At 41.6% G+C, this 26,190-nt stretch overlaps 1 protein-coding gene across 3 annotated transcripts in view; it reads right to left on the bottom strand.

Annotated features, from left to right (window-relative positions):
* The window catches only part of SCMH1 (Scm polycomb group protein homolog 1), a 251,226-nt gene that overhangs the window by 171,845 nt on the left and 53,191 nt on the right, over nucleotides 1-26,190 (bottom strand). For all 3 annotated transcript variants that reach the window (XM_075853392.1, XM_075853394.1, XM_075853393.1), the window contains one exon: nucleotides 5,917-6,005. The gene's annotated coding sequence lies outside the window, so the exon portion shown is untranslated. The remainder of the gene's footprint in view (nucleotides 1-5,916; nucleotides 6,006-26,190) is intronic.

Genomic DNA, 26,190 nt, shown 5'->3' with positions numbered 1-26,190 from the left:
ACATTTGATTCATGATTCCATTTCTGCTGTTCTTTGGAAGCCACAACGCTCCATTTAAGACAATCATACTTAACCGTAGTGCTATGTCCACACGTAGTGTAATTGCTGCACATTTTCAATCCGGATTTGCATGTGGAAAATCCACAGTGTATTACAGTAGCAGCAAAGTGGATGAAATTTAACAAATCTCATCTACACATTGCGGAAAATTTCCGCACAGAAATTGACCTGGGTTGCAAATTTTTTTTTGTTTTCAATAGTTTTTTATTAAACAGTTTTTTGTAATATAATAATAACACAGACTCGCAGAGTCTCAACTTTTGCATATCAATAATACAATTAAACAAAGTATTAGACCAACATGGTCTCCAATAAATCTCACATTATATATCATTCATGATGTCAACACTTCTGCCAAATATATAGTATATAAATGTCTTCATTACTAACATAGGTAACCAATCTTGACATCACATTGCTTTATAGAGTACCTTAACATGGCCTCTAAGGAAAAAATATAAGAGAGAAAAACAAAACACACACAATAAACAAAAGAAGGATAAGGAGGGGGGGAAGGAAAGGTGTAGGGTAGAAGGGTCTCCTAACCATCTCTATGTATTCACGAAAATGTGTGGTTCCTCCATGGGGCAAATTTTTTTTTGAATCACAGCATGACAATTTATGCTGCGGAATAGTTGCACAATTTTTGCAGATTTTGCACATGGAGTTCAATGAGGAAGTGAAATTCCACAGCAAATAGCAAATGTTGCCATTTTTGCAGGGGAAAAGCTGTGAATTCGCTGCAAAAATCGCAAATCTTAATAAAACTTAAATAAAAACTTTTTACTGTTTAACTTTTACTTAAATGGCGTTGCCATAGCGATAGCTGCTTGTTCCCCCCGGCTGTTCTCCATGCTTCTGGCCTCCTGGGATGACATTCCATCCATGTGACTGCTGCAGCGTTCACATGGGCTGCAGAGACATCTCAGGATGCCGGGCTGCACGAAGAGAAGATGTGGGGGAACAGGGATGCGACGCTATGGCAACGCCAGAGAGGTGAGTATTGATTTTTTATTTTTTGTTAAACGAAAGTCCCAACTAAATGACCGTGTGGGGGTCGCAATTGTTGACCGTGAAAACTCAGGACAAGTCATTTTACCATCCGCAATTGCGGTCCGGTACCATTGAAATGAATGCACATCTTTTGTGTGGATGGTCAGTGATTTCGGACGTGCTGTAATCACGGACCGTGCACACGGCTACGGATGTGTGCATGAGGCCTTAGTTTGACTTGGTCCCTTATTTATCCATAGAATTTATCTCGAAGGACCATCTCGCACTGAAGTCCTGGGGCAAGCAGAGTAATAAGACAGAAATAAATGTCACTGGAAAGGGGGCCCTAAAGATACAGTTTGAGATCTAGTTTAAATATTCCTTTGGCACTCAGAGCCAAAAGAACATAAGTAAATATCCTACGTGATTGTTCCCATTTTCTATCCCACATATTTCAAGAATACTCATGACTAGCCTGGTATCTCACTGTCAAGGTAAGGGCTAGAGTTCTCTACTAGACCACGGAGCTTCTGAGAGGTCACCACAAAATATGCCAGAGATCCATCTTCTTTCCAATGGTTGTTGTATTATATATTTATCCCCGGGGATTTTTGTAAAGTCTTGTGGTATTCATCTCTGCTGGATCCTTTTACAGCCAAACTGTTTTCATCTCCATTGGTTCTTACAAAGATATGTGAAATGAATCTCCACTGTTACAACATGATGCATATGAAAGATCCATAGAGCATAACTCTTCTGGATATAAATTATTCATCACGACTGGAATTGTACCTATGCAACCGAGCAGCAAAGGATTCTTTCACAACAGAATTGTATTCAGCTCTACAGAGTTCTATACAACCGTCTAATACGTATTTCTTCATTTAGATGATGTAGACTTGGACTGTAGTCAACTCCATTGATCCCTCTAGGTATTTTATATTATTAATCTCAGCTGAAACCTATTATTTACTAATATTCTATTGTACATTAATTTTTGATTATTTATACTTGTCTTGGAACTCAAAATAATATAAAAAAAAACTATTTATTTATGGATGACAACAGACAGCACTACATACATCCCAAAAAATAGCAAGTATTAGTTAAAAAGAAAAACTCCTGAAAAAACACTTATAATTTCAGACCATTAAAGTTGAACAAATGCAAAAATATAAAAACCATACAGGAATAAATGAATACAACATTATACCAGACCATCATGCTCATTCATCACACCTTACGCCCTATTAATATTAGTGACCACCAATATACCTTATCACGGCGGTCGCTAAGGGGCTTTAGGCTAGGCCGTCACCTTTTCACGTAGGCCCAGTCTAAGCCCTGCACGGGTGTCCCATGCAGGCTGGAGCCTGGGTTCGGCTGTCTAATGACAGCTGGGCTCCTGTTGCAACGACCACGATTAAAGTTTACTTAGGTCGCGGCCGTTTAACCCATTAAATGCCGCTATCAATAGCAACCGCAGCATTTAAATTATTTACAGAGAGAGGAAGCTCCCTCTGTCACCCATCGGCGGCCCGCAAATGCAATCGCGGGCCTCCGATGGGGTGCCATGGCAGTCGGGGGCCCATTATATCTGTGATCTATAGATCACATAGTAAAGTCCCCTAGTGGGACTAATTAAAGAAGTAATACATGTGAAATAAAAATTATTAATAAAAATTACAGTAAAAAAAAAAACAAAACATAATTTTTCCGTAAAAAGTGGTTTTATATAGTAAAAGTGTAAAAATAAATAAAACGACACATATATGGGATCGCCGCGACCATAATAACCCAAACAATAATGTTAACATGTAATTTCAACTGCAAGGTGAACACCATAAAATAAAAACGTAAAATTGCTATTTTTTTTCCATTGCCCCCCAAAAAAGTCATAATACAAGTTAATCAATAAGTCCCATGTACCCCAAAACAACACCAATCAAAACTATGTCTCATCCTACAAAAAACAAGCCCTCATATCATTGCATTGACGGAAAAATAAAAAAATGAAGGCTCTTGGAAATCGACAATACAAAAAGCAAATAATTTTAGTTCAAAAGAGTTTTTATTGTGCAAAAGTAGTAAAACATAAAAAACCTATACATATGTGGTATCGCCGTAATCGTACCGACCCATAGAGTAAAGGTAACATGTTATTTACACCGTACAGTGAATGGCGTGAATTTAAAACGCATAGAACCATGGTGGAATTTCAGGGTTTTTTTCTATTCCTCCCAAATAAAAGTTAATCAAACAATGATATGTACCCCAAAATAGTGCCATTAAAAAGTACAACTAATCCCGCAAAAAACAAGTCCTCATACAGCTGTCGACGGAAGAATAAAAAAGTTATAGCTCTTTGAATGCGACTATAGAAAAATGAAAAAAATAAAAATAAATAGCTTGGTCATTAGGGCCTAAAATAGGCTGGTCACTAAATGGTTAATGTACCTGGCTAATGAGGTTATTAACTTATATTGATTCATGATTAAATTATTATTAAGTGCCATCAAGTTAATATTGATTCATGATAGACGAATGAATTATGTTCCACCACAACGACCTCTCTTCGCTTTGGGTCTCCAGACTTCTTAAAGACAGGTAAATCTTCTGTATCGTGTCATCAATCAATCACATTGTTGATTATCCCTCCCTTCTTTTTTCTTCCCAACTCTCCCAATGATTTAGTTCTATGTCCATAATATAGCCATAAAAGCATAGCTCCATCCTGCTCATTTGGGTCTAAAGTGGAAGGTTGGTTTGATCTGGTCAAGAATGCATGAAATAAATCTAAGTAATAAGTTAATGTGAAGAGATGTAATTGAATTGCCTAAAGGGTTTGAATAAGTTAGGGCCTGTTCACATCAGTGTTCGCTTTCCATATCGGGGTTCCGTCGGAGGTTTCCGTCGGGTGAACCCCGCAACGCAAAGTCAAACTGAAACCACAGATCCGTTTCCGTCACCATTGATATCCATGGTGACGGAAACATCGCTAATGGTTTCCGTTCGTGACCATTCCAGCAGGTTTCCGTTTTTCTGATGGAATCAATAGTAGTCGACTGCGCTATTAGTTCCGTCAGAAAAATGTAAACCTGCCAGAATGGTGATGAACGGAAACCATTAGCAATCTTTCCGTCACCATTGATATCAATGGTGACTGAAACGGAAGCTGTGGTTTCAGTTTGACTTTCCGTTGCGGGGTTCACCCGACGGAAACCTCCGACGGAACCCCGGAAAGGAAAGCCAACGCTGATGTGATAAGACCCTTAGGAAGTTTCCGATTAGTAAATATAGAACCTATAACTAAGGAAACAACACCCACAAAGTGTCTAGAATAAAAGCAGAGGAAAGCGGTATATTTCCCTTCCCCTATTAGTTAAACAGCGGGTAAACATATTAGACCAAGACCTACCAATCACAAACCTCAAAAAAATTATAGCGATTATTACAGTAGTATGTATAGTAGTCTGTTACACAGTCCATATAATAATCATAAGAAAAATATAAAAATACCCATACTGCACACGAGTGTGAATGGGAGAAAAAAAAAAAAACACTTTCCAGCCCCAGAACCCCAGGGCAGACATCCCCTTTAACTTGAAGGAGGCAGATAAATGCCCCTGTCTATAAGGACATGAGGACATCATAGAGGGGGTCCCACACTCTGAATCCCTTCTCTATTAGCCAGAGTGGATAGCGGCTCACCCACTGGTGGCCGATTGATTTCAAAGGTCGCCATGTAATGCAGTGGAAATGAGGACGACCTGGATGCTTCCACGGTGATAACAGATGATCGGCTTACCGTTGGGGGATCTGTGAGTAAGGACCTATATAGATGGTACAGACTGGACAACCCCTTTAAGGGTATGTTCACGCGCAAACGTAAAATACGTCTGAAATTACGGAGCTGTTTTCAGGCGAAAATAGCTCCTGAATTTCAGACGTAATTGCTCGTACTCACGTTTTTCGCGGAGTCTATTACGGACGTAATTGGAGCTGTTTTTCAATGGCGTCAATGAAAAACGGCTCCAATTACGTCCCAAGAAGTGTCCTGCACTTCTTTTGACGAGCCGTCTTTTTTACGCGCCGTCTTTTGACAGTGACGCGTAAAATGACAGGTCGTCGACACAGTACATCGTAAAACCCATTGAAAGTAATGGGCAGATGTTTGTCGACGTAATGGAGCCGTTTTTTCAGACGTAATTCGGGGCTTAAAACGCCCGAATTACTGTACGTCTGAAACTTGGTCGTGTGAACATACCCTAATGGTTAACTACTACTTAATAATAAAACATTTTTAGAAACAGAAAAGTTTTATAGCATATACATATCAAGTGTTTTCTATGTCATATTTTATGACATATGTTATGACATTTTCTGACATATGTCATAATCTTCTTAGTGTTACATTTTTCAGCACTGTTGGGCTATGCTAAGACTAGTGAGACCTGCTCTCCCTTCTTTATGCAATAAGTAAAGGAAACATTTCTCAAGGAAAAGTTCTCAAGATTTTTATGAATAACACAGAAGAGGACAAAGATCTCTTGAAAGGTATTTTGAACACAGCCCTAAATGCATGAATACATAAATCTCATGTAGAATTCCATCTTAACTTTATATTTGTCATAATGGTGATAGTCGCATGAGATGGGGTAGTTTTTTGTCTTAATATTATGACAATCCAAATACTTTTTTTTTTTACAAAAGCTTCTGTGAATAGTACAAAAGCGACTTATCACTTGGAAACGCTGACTTGGTGGGGGAAGGGTAGTCTCTACTAATAAAGCTGAAACAGAAAACTACATCCCATTTTCCTGAAATGCACGAAGCCAACACTGTATAATACCCATCTCTTACCTGTAACATCATCATCATCCTCAAGCAGCCTCGATCCTTTTAGAATCAGGTGAGGTTTGTACTTGACTCTGCTTATGGAGGGTTCACAGCTAAAGAGAAAAGAATATAAAATAAATTTAGAAGTAAATTGTATTAGCTGATTATGAGTCTTTATAGTCAGTCTTCCCTCCCATCTTTTATTAGGATAAAAAGGTTGTCCAATCAAAGTAAAGAAAGTGGAATACTTTTAAATTGGTGTTATAGGCAAACTGACAAAAAGCAAGATCTAAGTGGATACATACTGAAAAGGGATTAGGACTTTCCGCTGTCCTGTGTTTGAAGAGACTGTCTCTTTTGGATGCTCTCATCATCCGGGTGAGATAATGCGGTTCTTTGTTATATGTAATTTTTTCTTATTACTGACTTTCTTAAATACTATAATTTGCAGAATTTTTTTTTCAATGAGTGCCATCATTTGACCCTTTACTCTTTGAGATTCTACCATACGGGTTGGTTACTACGTGACCCCCATCTTTCAACATAGTGTAATGTGGATGGACAAGATGATAGCTAATATACGGCTTCAGTTGGGGTCCTTCTGGCACCCCTTAGTTACATATGTTTTCTCAATACAATACTTTGCGTGTGTTGTTGATTGTTGGGTTTCCTCCATGTTTTACCCTACCTCGCTTACCTTACCAATTTTCCATTACTGGGATGTTGAAATTTGCTACTTTCTCACAAGAGCTGATCTGTTGCACTCATCTGACTTTATATGGCTACTTTAACTGTCTGCTCTTATAATGTTAGAGGTCTGAATGCCCCCAAAAAATAGAGCCAAATCTGTAACTTTCTGAAATCTAAAAAGGCGAATATAGCCCTTTTGCAGGAAACTCATTTTAGGAATTCCCATATACCTCGCCTGTCACATACGACTTTTGATAAATGGTACCATAGTCCCTTCACTAGTTCAGCTTTCAGAGGAGTTAGCATAGCAATACGAAGAAATACACCATTTTCTTTTAGAGATACTTTTGCTGACGAAAATGGGCGATTTATTTTTATTAAGGGTAGAATTGGTTCTCAAATTTTTACAATTGGTAATGTCTATGCTCCTAACACTGGGCAAGTTTCTTGGTTATTGAGGGCTCTGACTAAATTCCAAGATTTTGCAGAAGGTTTTGTGATACTAGTTGGTGATATCAATGTAACGCTTAACTCTGAGGTGGACTACTCTTCCCGTAGCTCTGCTCTGTCAAATATGACCTTGAGAAGACTCAAGTCTAAGTTAGCTTTATCAGGCCTAGCTGACATCTGGAGAGCAATGCACCCCACTACCAAAGATTTTTCTTATTATTCTGTAGCCCATAAATTGTATCAACGGGTGGACTATATATTTGTACCTCAACACCATCTGCAATATTGTGTAAAAACCAGTATAGGTAATATCTTACTATTAGACCACGCTCCGGTCTTTATGGATTTTACTACTACTGGCCTGCCGAGACAAATGCTTAACTGACGTCTAAATGAAACTTTACTAGATAATGACAATCGGAGGAAACATATAGCTGATAAAATATCGGAATATTTAGAATTAAACTTGAACCCTGAAATTTCCCCAGGCATTCTCTGGTAAGTGCACAAATCTGTTATCAGGGGACATTTGATAGCAATGTGGGTCCATTTTTATTAAAAAACAAAGACAATCGTTTATAATTGAGCTACAAGACAAAATCAAGTCCCTAGAGTTGAAACACAAAAAAGACCTGACCCCAGAACAGTTGGAGCAACTACAACATGCTAGAACTGAATTAAAAAACCTCTTAAATGTTTAGTCAGCCAAGCTATTTTTTATCGGCCCAGTACAAATATTATGCACACGGGGATAAAGCGTTGAAATTTATGATGTCTCAAAAGGCGCAAGTCACAACCCTTTACACATTGTGTTATATCTACTCCTGGTAAGATGGTGCGTACTATGGCTCAAATAGCTGCTCAATTCAGCGAGTACTATACACAATTATATAACCTAAGACGAGCACATACTCCCCAGGAACAAAACACAAGAACTGAATAGATGGTTGGCTTGGTTCTCTAAAACTCCCAAAATTGAAGGAAGGCCAAGCCTCTCAACTTATTTCTCCGTTTACCATCAAAGAGTTAGGAGATGCCTTAAAAAGTACCCCCCTACATTAAAGCTCAGGCCCAGATGGTTTCCTGGCTTTCTACTATAACTCCTTTAAGGAGACCCTCTTACCAAAATTCTTAGATGTACACTACCGTTCAAAAGTTTGGGGTCACCCAGACAATTTTGTGTTTTCCATGAAAACTCACACTTATATTTATCAAATGAGTTGCAAAATGACAAAAAAATATAGTCAAGACATTGACAAGGTTAGAAATAATGATTTTTATTTGAAATAATAATTTTCTCCTTCAAACTTTGCTTTCGTCAAAGAATGCTCAATTTGCAGCAATTACAGCATTGCAGACCTTTGGCATTCTAGCTGTTAATTTGCTGAAGTAATCGGGAGAAATTTCACCCCATGCTTCCAGAAGCCCCTCCCACAAGTTGGATTGGCTTGATGGGCACTTCTTGCGTACCATACGGTCAAGCTGCTCCTACAACAGCTCTATGGGGTTAAGATCTGGTGATTGCGCTGGCCACTCCCTTACAGATAGAATACCAGCTGCCTGCTTCTTCCCTAAATAGTTCTTGCATAATTTGGAGGTGTGCTTTGGGTCATTGTCCTGTTGTAGGATGAAATTGGCTCCAATCAAGCGCTGTCCACAGGGTATGGCATGGCGTTGCAAAATGGAGTGATAGCCTTCCTTATTCAAAATCCCTTTTAACTTGTACAAATCTCCCACTTTACCAGCACCAAAGCAACCCCAGACTATCACATTACCTCCACCATGCTTGACAGATGGAGTCAGGCACTCTTCCAGCATCTTTTCAGTTGTTCTGAGTCTCACAAATGTTCTTCTGTGTGATCCAAACACCTCAAAATTCGATTCGTCTGTCCATAACACTTTTTTCCAATCTTCCTCTGTCCAATGTCTGTGTGCTTTTGCCCATATTAATCTTTTCCTTTTATTAGCCAGTCTCAGATATGGCTTTTTCTTTGCCACTCTGCCCTGAAGGCCAGCATCCCGGAGTCGCCTCTTCACTGTAGACGTTGACACTGGCGTTTTGCGTGTACTATTTAATGAAGCTGCCAGTTGAGGACCTGTGAGGCGTCTATTTCTCAAACTAGAGACTCTAATGTACATGTCTTGTTGCTCAGTTGTGCAGCGGGGCCTCCCACTTCTCTTTCTACTCTGGTTAGAGCCTGTTTGTGCTGTCCTCTGAAGGGAGTAATACACACCGTTGAAGGAAATCTTCAGTTTCTTGGCAATTTCTCGCATGGAATAGCCTTCATTTCTAAGAACAAGAATAGACTGTCGAGTTTCACATGAAAGCTCTCTTTTTCTAGCCATTTGGAGACTTTAATCAAACCCACAAATGTAATGCTCCAGATTCTCAACTAGCTCAAAGGAAAGTCAGTTTTATAGCTCCTCTAAACAGCAAATCTGTTTACAGCGGTGCTAACATAATTGCACAAGGGTTTTCAAGTGTTTTCTAATCATCCATTATCCTTCTAACACAGTTAGTAAACACAATGTACCATTAGAACACTGGAGTGATGGTTGCTGGAAATGGGCCTCTATACACCTATGTAGATATTGCATTAAAAACCAGACGTTTGCAGCTAGAATAGTCATTTAGCACATTAGCAATGTATAGAGTGTATTTCTGATTAATTTAATGTTATCTTCATTGAAAAAAAAACTCTGCTTTTCTTTCCAAAATAAGGAAATTTCTAAGTGACCCTAAACTTTTGAACGGTAGTGTATGTAACTAAGCACTGGAGGCATAGCTAGGGGTTTAGCACAGGGGGGGGGGCAAAACATATCTGAGTGGGCGCATTCTAATAATATACCAGCCATCATCCCTGTATATAACCCCTATCATCCTTGTATATACCAGCCATCATCCCTGTATATAGCCCCTATCATCTCTGTATATAACAGCCTGGCTAGTATATACAGGCAAGATGGGGATTATAAACAGGGATGATGGCTGGTATATACAGGGATGATGGGGGTTACATAAGTGGATGATGGCTGGTATACACAAGGATGATGGGGTTAATGCAGGGATGATGGCTGGACTACCCATAATCCCTGTATAAAACAACCATCATCCCTTTATATAACAATTATAATCCCTGTATAAACCAACCATCATTCCTGTATATAAACCCCATCATCCCTGTATATACCAGCCAGGCTGGTATTTACAGGGATGATGGGGGTTATAAACAAGGATGATGGCTGGTACATACAGGGATGATGGAGGTTATATACGGGGATGATGGCTGGTATGAACAGGAATAATGGTGGTTATATACAGTGATCATGTCTGGACCAGCCATTATCCATGTATATAACCCCCATCATCTCTGTATACAGCCCCATCATCTCTATATATATATATATATATATATATACCAGCCATCATCCCTGTATGTAATCCCCATCATCCCTGTATATAACAGCCATCATCCCTGTATATACCAACCATCATTCCTGTACATAGCCCCCATCATCGCTATAAATATCAGCCGGGCTGTTATATACAAGGATGATGGAGTTTATATACAGGAATGATGGCTGTTATATACAGGGATGATGGTGGTTATATACAGGGATGATGGGGGTTATATGCAGGAATGATGGGGGTTATATGCAGGGATAATGGGTAGTCCAGCCATCATCCTTGCATTAACCCCATCATCCCTATATATATCAGTCATTATCCCTGTATACAAACCCCATCATCCATGTATCCATTCATTATTGAGGAGGGGTGCTTGCTCACCCTCTTTTCTAACATGCAGGCTTCATCTGCTCCTCTCTGGCGAGCAGCGTTAGAGGTGTGCTCTGCTCTAGCAGACGTGCCTAGTGTCTGTCCCTGATTATAATACCACCATACACTGTGTCCCACACACACACAGTGCTCCCTGTAGATAGTGCCCCCTATAGTTCCCCCTGTAAATTGTACCAACATACAGCCCCCTGTAGATAGTTCCCCACATATAGCCCCCCCTGTAGATAGTGCCCCAGATATAGCCCCCTGTAGATAGCGCTCTACCTATAGCCTCGCTGTAGATAGCTGTCTACATATAGCCCCCCCCTGTAGATAGTGTCCCACATATAGTCCCTCTGTAGATAGTGCCCTACATATAGCCACCCCTGTATATAGTGCCCCACATATAGCTCCCCCTGTATATAGTGCCCCACATATAGCTCCCCCTGTATATAGTGCCCCAAATATAGCTCCCCCTGTATATAGTGCCCCACATATAGCCCCCTGTAGATAGTGCCCTACATATAGCCTCCCCTGTAGATTGTGCCCCATATAGCTCCCCCTCGTAGATAATGCCACTCACATTTTGAAGGGAAATAACCCAAAACTTTACATACTCACCTTGATACCGTTCCCACAACGTCCTCTGTCAATGCAGACCTGCTCTCTTCTGAGTAGGTCTGCTGGGGCTGAACGATGGAAGCGGCGCGATGCTAGAGTCACTGGAAGGTGCTGATTGGCAGGGCAGAATGACTTGCCCCGTCAGTCAGCGCCTTTCAACAAGGGAAGCAGTGCAATGACATCATCATGCCGCTAGCGTCATTGAAAGGCACTGATTGGCAGGGCAGAATGACCTAGATCGTTTTAGCTCTTTATCAAATTTTAAAATAAACCTTTCAAAGTGCTAAATGTCAGCCTAGACCCACAAATCTCGTTATCATTGGAAATCTGCCACTCCATATAACTGGTCCTTGGAATCTATGACTTTTTTTTAAGGTGTGAACATCACACCGGACCCCTTTTACTATACAATGCTAACTATAAAAACCTCCCTAACAAAATAAAGCAATTATTGGACTCATCTATATACCCTTTACCTCGTGGTTTGGTCGTAAATCCTAAGTTAAGACTGTAGTACTCCCCAAAAATCGGTACTATTTTAGGACTCTTCCGATCCTACTCCCCCACTCTTTCTATATTCAGCTTAAAAGAATCCTTTCCGCTTTTCTTTGGAAAAAAACATAAACCAAGATTATCTTATGGAGTACTAGTACTTCCCATGAAACACGGTGGCATAGGTATGCCTGACTTTGAATTAGACTATAGAGTGGTACAGGGGTGAGGTCTCTAGAGTGTCTGAGAATGTCTTTGGATCGTCTTGATTTAAAAATTTAAAACTTTATGTCAAATGTCCCCTTAAGTACCCTATTATTTATGGACAGTGACTTATCGAAACGAACCTCGGACCCTCTAAATATATTAACAAAAACCACTCTCCATATCTGGAATACCTCTGGGGTTAGGGAGATCCTGTCCCCTTCACCCTCTCCAATACTTCAAGTCGGGGCTTCTAATGAATTCCCAAACAGACTTTAGAGCCACACTAATTATCTCTGGTAAATGTATATCTGTTCTTATTACATACCTTTGCCCAGATGATTTATTCCCCAATCTCTCAAAGCTTCAGAAAGACCACGATCTGAAAGCCCTAACTTTTATGCAACTACATTTTCTTTGGAAATCTATAACGTCTATGCCCTGCAAATCCTCTGTTTTCAAGGAATATACAGATTTTGAAAAGCTTGTGTCACAGTCACAGGGTATGTGGACCCACTAGGCCGCTCCGCCATAGCGAGGAGCAAGCTGACCAGGTCACAGTCTACACGAAAGTCAATAGCAGATAGCAATGCTTGGGTACCTGAACTAGTCCAGACGTTGGCTGTGGCTTCAGCATGGATGGAGGCCGGTGCGGCAGTATCCGATGTGGCAGAAGACACTGGACGTGGCAAACGACAGCAGGTGCAGAAGACATGACTCTGCACAGGAACAAGAACAATACGGGATACAGGAACGGGTAACAACTGGAACGGGGACACACTAAGGGACCATTTGCAAGACAGACTGGGATAGACGAACAACGTTCAGGCAAGGATCAGAAGGCCTGGGGCCTTCTTATAGACCAGAAAATCATGGCAGGTGATGATGATGACGATTTCCTTTGTGCGCGCACTGGCCCTTTAAGGCCGAGCACGAGCATGCGCGCGCAACCTACAGAACACAGCAGAATGGAGAGGAAGTGAGCGCTGGCGTCTCCTAGGAAGGAGATGGGAACCAGCGCTCACGGATCCATGGCTGCGGGCGGCGGCAGGTGAGTAAACCCGACGGCCCGCGACCATGGACGCTACAGTACCCCCCTCTTACGCCCCCTCTTCTTGGGGCCAGCGCGAGAGAGGAACTTTTATTAAGAGCAGGAGCACTGAGGTTCTCTTCTGGCTCCCAGGACTTCTCCTCAGGACCAAACCCTCTCCAGTCCACCAAATAGAGAGTCCTTCCTCCTACCCTTTTGCAGTCCAGGATCTCCTTTACCTCGACTACATCAGAATGACAGCTGGGAGCAACCGTGGAACTAGAAGTCTTGCTGTAGCGGTTCAGGACCACTGGTTTCAGGAGGGACACATGGAAGGAGTTGGGGATTATGAGGGCAGGAGGCAGCCGCAGCTTATAGGAGACAGGGTTGATTTGTTGCAGAATCTCGAAAGGACCAAGGAACCTGGGAGCAAACTTGTATGAGGGTACCTTCAAGCGAATGTTTCGAGAGGACAGCCAGACTTTAGTCCCCGGAAGTCTCCTAGTATCTGCCTTTCGCTTCATGAGTCGACACAGGAAGAGGGACTCTAGGATGTTGACTGTATACAATGTGAAATGGAGTGAAAGTGGTGGACTCACTTGTGTGGTTGTTGTATGAGAACTCGGCCCATGGAAGAAGCTGTACCCAGTTATCGTGCTGTGAAGAGATGAAGTGGCGGAGATAATTCTCCATGATCTGTTGATCCTCTCAACTTGCCCATTGGACTGGGGGTGATAGGCTGAGGAAAAGTCCAAACTCACCTCAAGGAGTTTACAGAGGGCTCTCCAGAACTTAGAGGTAAACTGAACCCCCTGGTCAGACACAATGTGAAGAGGCAAGCCATGCAAGCGAAAGATGTGTTGAATGAAGAGACTCGCCAGTTGGGGAGCAGAAGGTAGGCCAGTCAGCGGGATAAAATGTGCCATCTTAGAGAAACGGTCCACCACCACCCAAATGGTGTTGCATCCTGCTGAGGGAGGAAGGTCTGTGACGAAGTCCATTGCAATGTGCTGCCAGGGGCATTGGGTACAGGCAGAGGTTGAAGCAGGCCGGCAGGCTTGGAGTGAGTAACATTGTTAGAGGCAAACACCGTGCAAGAAGAGACAAAATCCAGAACATCTTTAGGTAGCGTGAGCCACCAGAAGTGACGAGCAATCAGGTCTTGGGTTTTACGGACACCAGCGTGCCCAGCCAGTTTAGAACTGTGTCCCCAGTGGAGAATTCTTCTCCTGTCTGCCAACCGAACAAAATTACTCCCCAGAGGGATGTCTCTAATCTACAGAAGATTAGCGGTGACAACGCAGGATGGGTCTATGATAGTCTGAAGGGACTCCACCGTGTCTTCCGTCTCAAACGATCTAGACAGGGCATCGGCCCTCACATTCTCGTCAGCGGGACGGTAGTGGAGCAGAAATTGGAAACGGGTGAAGAACAGCGACCACCTGGCTTGATGAGGATTCACTCTTTGAGTGGACTGAAGGTAGGTAAGGTTCTTTTGGTCGGTGCAGATCAAGATGGGGTGAGCTGCACCTTCTAGAAGATGGGGTGAGCTGCACCTTCTAGAAGATGTCTCCACTCCTCCAGAGCCAATTTGATGGCCAGTAGCTCCCGATCGCCAATAGAGTAATTGCGCACAGCAGAAGAAAAAAGTCTTGAGTAGTAGCCACATACTACTGCCTTTCCTTTGGAGCTCCTCTGGAACAGAAGTGCACCTGCACCAACAGAGGAAGCGTCCACTTCCAGTGAGAACTGCCGAGATACGTCAGGGTAATGGAGGATCGAAGCTGAAGTGAAGGCTTTCTTGAGGCTAATGAATGTGGACTCTGCCTCTGGAGTCCACACCTTGGCGTTCACACCCTTCTTGGTAAGGGTAGAGATGGGAGCCGTCAGAGATGAAAAGTTCGGAATAAACTGCCGGTAGAAATTGGTGAATCCCAGGAACCGTTGCATGGCCCTTAGGCCTTGAGGACGTGGCTACTCCAGGACAGACTTTAATTTCTCAGGGTCCATCTTAAGACCTTGATCTGAGATGACGTAGCTCAGGAAGGGCAAAGACTTCTCTTCAAAGACGCAGTTGTTACCCCTGCCCTGTTACCTGTATCCTGTGCTGTGTTCTTGTGCCTACTAGTGTTGGAGTCGTGTCTACTGCACCTGCTGTCGTTTGCCATGTCCAGTGTCTTCTGCTACGTCCGGTGTCTTCTGCCACGTCCGATGTCTTCTGCCACGTCTTCTACTGTCCGCCACGTCTGGGGCAACCTGCTGCACCTACCTCCATCTGTGCTGAAGCCACAGCCACTGTCTGGACTAGTTCAGGTACCCGTGTGTTTCAAACTGCTATAGACTCTTGTATATACTGTGACTAGGCCAGCTGCCTCTCCGCTACGGCGGAGCGGCCTAGTGGGTCCACATACCCTGTGATCGTGACACCTTGCCTCTTCTTAATATTAGATCTCTGGGCTATTTTCAAAACTTGTTTAACATAGCACTTCTGCTGTACTGGAGAAAGTTTGACTATTATTATCTGTATTCTTTTGATATGTTTACGATCAATAAAATAAACTGAAGTTATACAACGTTCTAATTTTCAGTATCTCTGCTTACTGTACTTAAAGAGGCCCTGTCACCAGATTATAAGTGCCCTATCTCCCACATAATCTGATAGGCGCTGTAATGTAGATAACAACAGTGGTTTTTATTTTGAAAAACGATCATTTTTTAGCAAGTTATGAGCAATTTTACTTTCACTGCACAGTGATTGTGCAGTGGAAGAAGCTGGGCTGGAACAATGAGAAGTGTATGACGCTGATTAGTCACTGATTGGTCAGCGTCATACACTTCTCTGTACAACGTCCAGTTTGTCATTAAGAAACTCATTAGCATAAATCTAAAATTACTCATAACTTGCTCAAAAATGATCATTTTTCAAAATAAAAACCACTGCTGTTATCTACATTACAGCGCCAATCAGATTATGTAGGAGATAGGGCACTTATAATCTGGAGACAGAGCCTCTTTAAATGAAAGCATTCCTGTTTGTTTTTTTTAATCACTTTTTATTACATTTTACAAACATTTTAGTTACAATAAAACAGAGACAAAACAGAAACAGAACAAAACCCTTTGCTACCCCCTTCATCGCAGTCAAGTCAAAGCAAATATACTCCAGATATGTAATATCAGTATACATAATATAGTCAGAACACATAGAGCATTGGAACAGAAACATTTCAAGACAGTACACCTGAAAACATCTTCATCAAAGTGTATTAGGAATAGTCCGAAAGGAATAAAGATAAACAAATAGTAAAGGGTATCTTAAAATAAAGCAGAAAATACAATTACTACTGATTTCGTCTTAAAAACCTATATTGTGGCGTGCCCCTCTGCCGTAAAGTAATACCTAATAATCTGTCTCTGGTGAGTGCATTACCTGCCAAACCTGGAGTGTTTAGCCATGGGCCCCAGTTACATTTAAACTTCAGTCAGGAAAGACAAGCTTCGTCAGAGGTGCGAAATGAGCGTTGGGGTACTGGACAGTGCGGTACATGATTCTGTTATGGCGTGTGGTGGGTAATCTTGAGTTGTTGTGGTATGCTTTTGCCGATCATGTTATTATCTAGACTGGTATAGACATATTGTATATGTTTTTGCTAATAACATGAAATATTGTCTTATTTATTTATCCCCACATTATTGATAACTGTTTTAGTTGTGATGCATTGTTAAAATCACGCCGGAACCGACATTTCACACTGTCTAATAGTGCTTGTTTTTATTGGGTGTTTTTAATTGTCTTTTTTCAGCTGTGGTGAATTGTATGTAATAAAAATATAATTACATAAGATCCAATTGGATGAATTTTCTCTAGGGCTACACTGCAACATTGGCTGTGACAAAAGAATGCTGTGTGCCCAGCGTGAATCGCAGGTAGTAAAAGCCAATGTGGCTGAATTCGCAAAAAATCTAAACCTGCTGGATTTCTTGCGGCTGTCCGGTCATGATCGAAATGCAACCACATTGATTTTAATCAGGGGCACACAGCGATCATTGACCGTGCACCATGTGTCGCGGCCAAAGTGGTTGTGTAGCCCTAGTCTTATATTGTGTAATAGTAGGATTTCAAGGGATGTTGTATGTATTAAATAATTGTGTTTGGTTCCCTGGTTTTGTGTGAGGTCACGTGGCCTGTTCTTTGTAGGTTAAAAAGTAATACAATCTAGTGGTGAGACCGAAATCTCGTTTTCCAAATATTTAGGCGTCTAATGTTCAACTCTGTTGATTTTGCTAGAATTAAACCAGTCTGATATTTTTTTATGACTAAGGAGTTGGATCCACTTAGGGTTGCCTTCATAGTATCCCATACTACTCGACGACTCACCGAACCATCATTAATGACAAAATATTCTTTAATATGATTAACTAGAACTGCTGAGTCAAGTAATGCGAGCGAAAAGCATTTTGCTTCCACATCCGCAACCCTATAATAGCAGTCTGGGCAAAATTTACATTTAACAGCAGCAAGAAATGATCAGAGTGTTCTTGTCAAATATTCAACTTAACATAGTTAAAAGGTAGTCAAAAAGGGTAACTAAACGTTTGATAAACTTTTGACATGTCAGAAGATTTGATTGATGGGGTGCGAGCACTGAGACCCTCACCAATCACTAAAACAAAGCGGCAGAAGCTTTTCCGTAAATCAATGTATCAGAGTACGGGCTCAATAGAAAGTCTTTCCGGAAAAAGCCAAACAGAAACGAAGCGGCTGAGCGCTCACATGAGCCCTTCTGTCGCTTTGTTTTAGCGATTGGTGGGGGTCTCAGTGCTCGGACCACCACCTATCAAAACTTCTGACATGTCACTATGACATGTCAGAAGTTTATCAAACGTATAGTTACCCTTTAAGGCTGGATTCACACGAGCACATTACGTCCGTAATGGACCGAACGTACTTCGGCCGCAAGTCCCTGACCGAACACACTGCAGGGAGCGGGCTCCTAGCATCATAGTTATGTACGATACTAGGAGTCCCTGCCTCGCTGCAGGACAACTGTCCCGTACTGTAATCATGTTTTCAGTACGGGACAGTAGTTCCAAGGAGAGGCAGGGACTCCTAGCATCGTACATAACTATGATGCTAGGAGCCCGGCTCCCTGCACTGTGTTCGGTCCGGGACTTCCGGACGAAATACGTTCCGTCCATTACGGATGTAATGTGCTCGTGTGAATCCAGCCTTATAATCCTGCAGTGTTTATTCAGAGAAAGACAAATCAACCCCTATGAGGTAGTTGCCAATGCCGCATATTAGCTGGAAATAAGTAGCACTGAAAATTAAGCCCTGGATCCACTCCCCATCTCATGTAATCTACAGGTACAGCATATTAGATATTTCCAGAAATATATCCAGACCCCTTAAAATTAATTTAATGAACCAACCATCATAGCATCCTGTGACAGAGAGTTCTCTAGTCTCACTGCTCTCCTTCTATGCCGAGGTGCCCTCTACATCACTATAGCTTGATTTTCTTTTTCGCTCTCTTCATTTTACTCTTTCTATTTGATCATTACTTTCCACTCCACCCCCTTTTTAATCCTATTTTTATCCTCCATCGGCCGTTATAACGTTCTTCCCTTATAGCAATGGCTAACATTCCCTTAAAAATTATTTCACACAATGTTTAGGGATTTAATTCCCCAAGAGATCCGCTACTACATGTCATGTAAAACTGACATTCTATGTCTTTAGAAAACACGTTTTCCTAAATATTTTAGTGCAAATTTCCCTAATTTTTATACTGCATCCTTGGCAGAAAAGTGCAGAGGTGTGATTATAGCTTAAAAAAAAAATTATCTTTCGTCTGTACTTTAGAACTGGCAGACACTCCTTGGAGATGCCTTTTTCTTGATGTCTTCTTCTTGACGTAACCCTACTGACATACTATGTTCCTAAACTTTATTCAGCCGAGAGTATGTCTAATCGACCGTGAAAAACTGCAATTCGCGGCCGATTTGGACCTGTGCGAGACCCGTTTCCACGTATCCCTCAAAGACTTGAGTCTATTGAGGGATCCGTGGAAAACTGACAAAAATAGGACATGTCCTATTCTTTCACTGGCCCTTTGTAACACCCATGGACGCGGGCCGTCAGGTTTACTCACCTCCTGACGGCCGCAGCCATGGATCAGTGAGCGCTGGCCCGCATCTCCTCCTCAGACGCCAGCACTCACTTCCGCTTCACTTTGCTGTATCCCGTAGGGTGAATTAGATACCCAAATTAGCCCATGAGCACCCTGGACTATAAGGGGGAGTTCACACTGAGATTTTTGACGCGTTTTTTGATGCGGAAACCGTGTCAGAAAATGCCTCCCATTGATTTCAATGGGAGGCGGAGGCGTTTTTTCCCCACGAGTGGTAAAACCAGCTTGTGGGAAAAAGAAGTGACACGCCCTATCTTCGGGCGTTTACGCCTCTGACTTCCCATTGACATGAATGCGAGGCAGAAGCATATTTCGCTGCGTTTTATGCCCGCGGCGCTCAATGGCCGCGGGTGAAAAACGCAGCGAAAATCGGCATGCAGGCAGAGTAAACTCTGCCTCAAAATTCCAAATGGAATTTTGAGGCAGATTTTCCTTCTGCAAAAAACTCTGTGTGAACCCAGCCTAAGAAATACCCTGCCCCTTCCTGCATTGCCTGAGCGTTGTTGTCGTTTACCTATGTTAGTCTCTGCAAATGGTCCCTTAAGTGTTTCCCAGTTCTCAGTGTTCCCGTTCCTGCCGTACCTGTATCCTGTGTCCCGTGGTGTGCTGGTTCAACTGCCGTTTAGAGTTGGAGTCATGTTGTGCTGTATACTACTCCTTCCTGGTTACACCACACCTGCTGTCTGCGTGCTGCCAAGGTCCCGTCCGAGCCGGTCTTCGCTACTGTCGGGAGGTACCACAGGTACACCTATCCGAACTATTGACTTTGACTTGTGCCCTGTTGGCCAGCTGCTATACCGTCAAGGCGGTACGGCCAGATGGGTCCACGCACCCAACGTGACACCCTTCACATGGTCCGTTAAACAACAGCCAAGTGAATAGCCCCATAAAATGACATGCAGCTGTATGATGGCTGTTAAAAAAAACGTCCGTCACATGGCCGATTTAAACGTTTGTCTGAATAACGCTTTACAGTTATCCACTTTAATTTTTAACCCATCTGCTAAAATTTATTCAAGCCAACACTAAGGGATTCCTGATTGTGGCGGGCGACTCCAATCTAGTACTTCAACCCTTTTTAGATAAGTCTCCCCATCCACCGGACACCACCTAACACTCCCACCATACCCATCCTTGGCCTTTTGATCTCTTTTATGGGACTATGGACTAGTAGTAAACTTTTTTTCCCCCCCTTCCCACCTGGCCTTTTTTATCAGGATATTTCATTGTTTATTGTTATTTTGGGTATCTACTATCTTACATGTGACTTTTATAGTACTCCATCAAAGCTACCCCTTTTCAATTCATTACATTTTATTTTGTATGTTTGTTCAATTTACTATAAATAATAAGAATATTGATAAAAATAAAATATAGAATAATCTGGCATTCAGACATTTTGATCATCTGGTACTTCTTTACAAGGCAGATCTACATCATTATCTTGAATTTCAAAAGACCAGAAGTCGACAACTGAGCTGGGAACAACAAATGGAAGACGACTTTGTTTGAAAAACAGTGGCATATTTTCTTTAAGCATTTTATTTTGGGATGTTTTTCCTTAAGGCTTTCTCCGCTTACAAGTTATTATATATGTTTATATGACCATCCAATAATCCAGAAAATGTGTCAATGTAGCATCCATTAGGTCCCATTCAGGGCAGATGTTAGAAATTTTACTGAATTAGGATTCATCTAGACGTTGTGAGGCTGAGGTTACAAATTCAATGCCGTTGCGGTAAAAATCAAAGATAGAAAAAAAAAAAGTAACGCTGGAGGGGAAAAACGGACAGTTTACTTCAAATGCCATGATGTATAGTTTATACGTTTATTTCAATCATGTATTCTTTACACTCCCAAATAAAGCCACTTGAAAAATTCATTATTGTCAGAGTTTGACGTTATCTATAGGTGACATGTATAGTAAGACATATGTATATGAATATATTATGCTTTCTGCTCTCTTGGGAGAATTACAAGGGGTTAATAGCTCAGAAACTGTCTGCCTAATTAAGCGGTTAATTGGATTTGAAGGGAGCGTGGGGGTGTCCTCTCTTCTGTTGTGCTGCGTTTAAACCTCCCTCCCAACTGGATTTGAGCCAGTCTTATTTTTAATCATGAATCAGGAGACTGTGTGTCATACACTGACTATCAAATATGATAACACGTCCCAGCTGCAATGCCCAATGATTGTGTATATTGCTGTATACTGTATGTCTAGTACTGCAAGGTGACACAATGGCATATTCCCCAATGGCGGGCATTTTTTTCATAGAGCCGTTTTGTCCCTCTCCTTGCAATAAGCCAAACAGATATTTACTGTACTTTAATTGAATATCTGCTGAAAGAACAGAGTATTAATGAGAAAAATGACAATTCTCAAGTTCCCATTTACTCATTCATACAAGTTTCAGTGTTCCCAGCCACAAGCTGCTTGGGGCAGACTACCCGTCTGAGCAGGGAGCAGCTGTGGGCGGGGGAGGGGAGGATTGAGTGTGCCACGTGACCCAGGGTCATGCACACAAACACAATGCAGATCCAGTGGCAACAGGCAATCATCTAATAAAATGATTATGTTTTGTACGGCTATTATGGCACAGTTAAATGTTGCTGTGAGATGCCTCATTGAAAAGTTATTACAAGTAATTTCATGACATTTTCCTCTTAAATGTCATGTACTCCTAGTCAGCACTGACATAAAAATCTTTATTTGGCGTTGGAATTTTAAAGTCTGATTTTAATGAAAACTCTTCATAAAAATGCAACCTTTATGTCTTGTTACATCTCAGATTCACATTAACCCCTTGATGTAGAAGTACCTCATTTAATGCCTTAAAGGGGTTGTCCACTTTCTGAAAACTGATGACCTATCCACTCATCAGTATATGATCGGTGCGTGTCCGACACCCGCACCCCGTACCAATCCGGCACTCCGACTGCCTCCGGGCGCCGGACGATGTTGCCGGAAGCAGATGGCTCCTGTCAAAGAATAGCAGCCGTTTGGCGGTATTGCAGCTCTGCTCCTATTCAAGTGAATAGGAGCAGAGTTAGTTTCCTGCCAAACGGCCGCTATGCAGTGGTCGGAGCCATCTGCTTCCAGCTCCAACTACTGCACCCCGTTCCAAACTTCCGATGCACAGAAGCAGCCGGAGTTGCGGATCGGTGCAGAGTCCGGATGTCAGACACGCACAGATCATATACTGATGACCGATCCAGTGGATAGGTCATCAGCTTTCAGAAAGTCGAAAACCCCTTTAAGTTAAAGAGTAAAAGTACTTCTACACGGCCCGACGTGGGCCATGTAAACGAGCGCTGATAGAGACAGCTCATTGATCGGTGCTCATTTGCACTTTTCAGATCGCTCCTCCCCATACAATTCTATCATGTCGGCAGCATGTCTCCCTGTTTACACGGGGAGATGTGCTGCTGACAACGATAATATTTTCGGCATTTAAAACTATACAATCAGCCGATGAACGAGCGTTTGCTCGTTCATCTACTGATCACTGCCCTGTTTACACAGTGAACACTCGTTTGCCTGATAATTGGCCAGTGTAAAAGGGTCCTAACTGTACTTTCAGAAAACTTCTAAAATGTCAGAAACATATCAGAAGATTTGATCGGTGAGGATGCAGGTGCTGAGAACCCCACCATAGCTGAAACAAAGGTGTATAAGCGCTCTGCCGAGCATTCTGCACCTGGGGCTGTGATCTGCTCTCCTCGTGAGCTTGAAAATTGGCGCATAGACGTACTATGTGAGTCTGTCTTTAGGGTGAAAAGGAGAGCCGATCATATCCAAAGGTGAGAAGTGCTCGGCCGAACGCTTCTACCCCTTTGTTTCAGCTATGGTGGGGGTCTCTGAACCCTACACAAACACTAACATTACTGTAGTGTCCTGATAATGAGTATACATTACCTTCAGCCAGGATGTGAGGTTTATTCAGAATCCTGACACTTCTGAATCTTTTCTGTGAGATTCCAGCAAGGCAAGCGTAATCTCATTTGAAATGACAGGTTACATCGTAATCTCGCGAGATTACGTTTGCCTTGCTGTAAATCTCACAGAGATGCTACAGACATGTCAGGATTCTGAATAAACATCACGTCCAGGCTGGTAGTGATGTGTATTCATTATCAGGACACTACAGTAATGTTAGTGTTTGTGTATGTAGCTGCACATAACAATATAACTATCTCGCTAGTGCAGTGTAAATGAATGGAGAGAAGTGTATGACGCTGATTAGTCACTGATTGGTCAGCGTCATACACTCCTCTGTACAACGCCCACTTGGTCTAAAGTAAAAACACGCCCACTTGGGCATTAGGAAACTCATTAGCATAAAGCTAAAAATCGCTCATAAAGTGGTTTAAAATAGATTGTTTTTCTAAATAAAAAGCACTACTGTCACCTACATTATAGCGCCGATCTTCTTATATAGGAGATAGGGCACTTATAATGTGGTGACAGAGTCTCTTTAAGGCAAACTGCACGGTACAGCCGGGCTCCTGCTGTAACAGTTGGGATCAGAGAAACCTCTAATCCCAGATATTTAATCCCTCAATAGCAACCGCGACATCTAAGGTACTTTACAGAGAAAGGGGCCACCATCCGTCAGCCCATTGGTGCATTGTATAAGCAATCAGATCACATTATGAATTTCCCTAGTGGAACTAAAAGAATACTTAAATGGTTAATAAAGTTTATTGTAAAAAAAAGAACTAATAATTTTCTTTTGAAAAAGGGGGTTTTATTTAGCAAAAAATGTTTTGCCGTAATTGTAACGACCCATATAATGTACAGGTTATTTAAGCCACACAGTAAACAACGTAAAAATAAAATCCTGCAAAAAAACAAGAGTGGAACGATTGTTTTTTGCCACCCCCCAAAAAAAATGTAATCAATAATGTATATGTACCCCAAAATCTATTGAAAAATATAACTTCTCCCACAAAAACCCAAAAACGTATGGATCTTGGTATGCAGCAACATAAAAAATATTTTTTTTAATGAAAAGAGCTATTATTGTGCAGAAGTAGTAAAATGTTAACATAAACCAATACATATTTGGTATCGCCCTAATCGTACCAACCTATAGAATAAAGGTAACACTTTATTTATACCATACGGTGAAGGGTGTAAATTTTAATTGCAAAAAAACAACATCGGAATTGCTTTATTTTCCATTGCTTCAAAAAAAGTTAATCAATAGGTTATATGCCCCCAAAAATGGGGCCATTGAAAAATACAAGAAGTCTAATTTGTGGGAATGCAAATTCATATAGTGCAGCTGCCTTCTCCAGGATAATGATCAGGCATAAGCGCTCCTGTATTAAGATTGCTCTGCCCGACCAGATGTTATAGGGGCATCGAAGAATTTGTATATTTATGTGTGTATGTACAGTAGTGTTCAAAAAAATAGCAGTGAGTTTTAAAAAGCAAATAAAGCACAAAATAATAACTTTTATTTGCCTGAATGCAAATGCACTGGAAATACTACACAAATGAAAACAAAATGTATCCAGTTTGTGTTAACCCCTTAATGACCAGCCTATTTTAGACCTTAATGACCAAGCTATTTTTAACTTTTTACAATCGTCGCATTCCAAGAGCTATAACTTTTTTATTTTTGCGTCGACATAGCTGTATAAGGTCTTGTTTTTTGAGGGACAAGTTGTATTTTTTAATGAGGTACATATTTATTGCTAAACTTTTATTAACTTTTATTAACTTTTTTTGGGGGGGGGAATAGAAAAAAAATCTGAACTTTCGCCACTCTTTTTTGCGTCCTAAATCTACGCCGATTACCGTGTGGTATAAATAACACAATAACTTTATTCAGCGGGTAGTTACGATTGCAACGATACCAAATTTGTATCGTTTTTGTATGTTTTACTACTTTTAGGCTATGTTCACACGGGGTATTTTGCCGAGTTTTTTGACGCGGAAACCGCGTCGCAAAACTCGGCAGAAACGGCCCGAGAACGCCTCCCATTGATTTCAATGGGAGGCGTCGGCGTCTTTTTCCCGCGAGCAGTAAACCTGCCTCGCGGGAAAAAGAAGCGACATGCCCTATCTTCGGGCGCTTCCGCCTCTGACCTCCCATTGACTTCAATGGGAGGCAGGAGAAAGTGTATTTCTCGCTGTTTTATGCCCGCAGCGCTCAATGGCCGCGGGCGAAAAACGGCGCGATAATTGCCGCGAAAATCGGCGTGCAGGGTGAGGAATATCTGCCTCAAAGTTCCAAACGGAATTTTGAGGCAGATATTCCTCCCCCAAAATACTCCGTGTGAACATAGCCTTACACAGTAAAAACACTTTTTTTTCAAAATTATTTGTTTTTGTGTCTCCATATTTGAAGAGCCGTAACGTTTTTAATTTTTCGCCGATGCAGTATTATGAGGGCTTTTTTTTTGCAGGACGACTTGTAGTTTTTATTGGTACCATTTTGGAGTAGATGCGACTTTTTTATCACTTTTGAATCAAATTTTTTTAAAGTCAGGATTCACAGAAAACAGCAATTTTTCTGTCGTTTTTTATTTAATTTTTTACAGCGTTCACCGTGCGGGTTAAGTAATGTAATAGCTTTATAGTGGGGGTCGTTACGGACGCGGCGATACCAAATATGTGTAACTTTTTTACTTTTATTTTGGTTTTTTAATAGTAAAGCAGTTTGTAAGGGGAAAAAGTGGGTTTTTCATTTTTTTTTCACATTTTTTTTAAATTAGCTTTATTTTAAAACGGACAGGCATGAGAGACACATCGTATCACCAGGTGTCGGTGGGAGAGAGGGAGCTCCCTCCCTCTCTCCAAAACCACTCAGATGCGGTGCTCGCTATTG

This window comes from Rhinoderma darwinii, chromosome 2 (genome assembly GCF_050947455.1).
Source record: "Rhinoderma darwinii isolate aRhiDar2 chromosome 2, aRhiDar2.hap1, whole genome shotgun sequence".
NCBI classification, from domain to species: Eukaryota; Metazoa; Chordata; class Amphibia; order Anura; family Rhinodermatidae; genus Rhinoderma; species Rhinoderma darwinii.
This window is presented reverse-complemented; position numbering and strand designations above follow the sequence as displayed.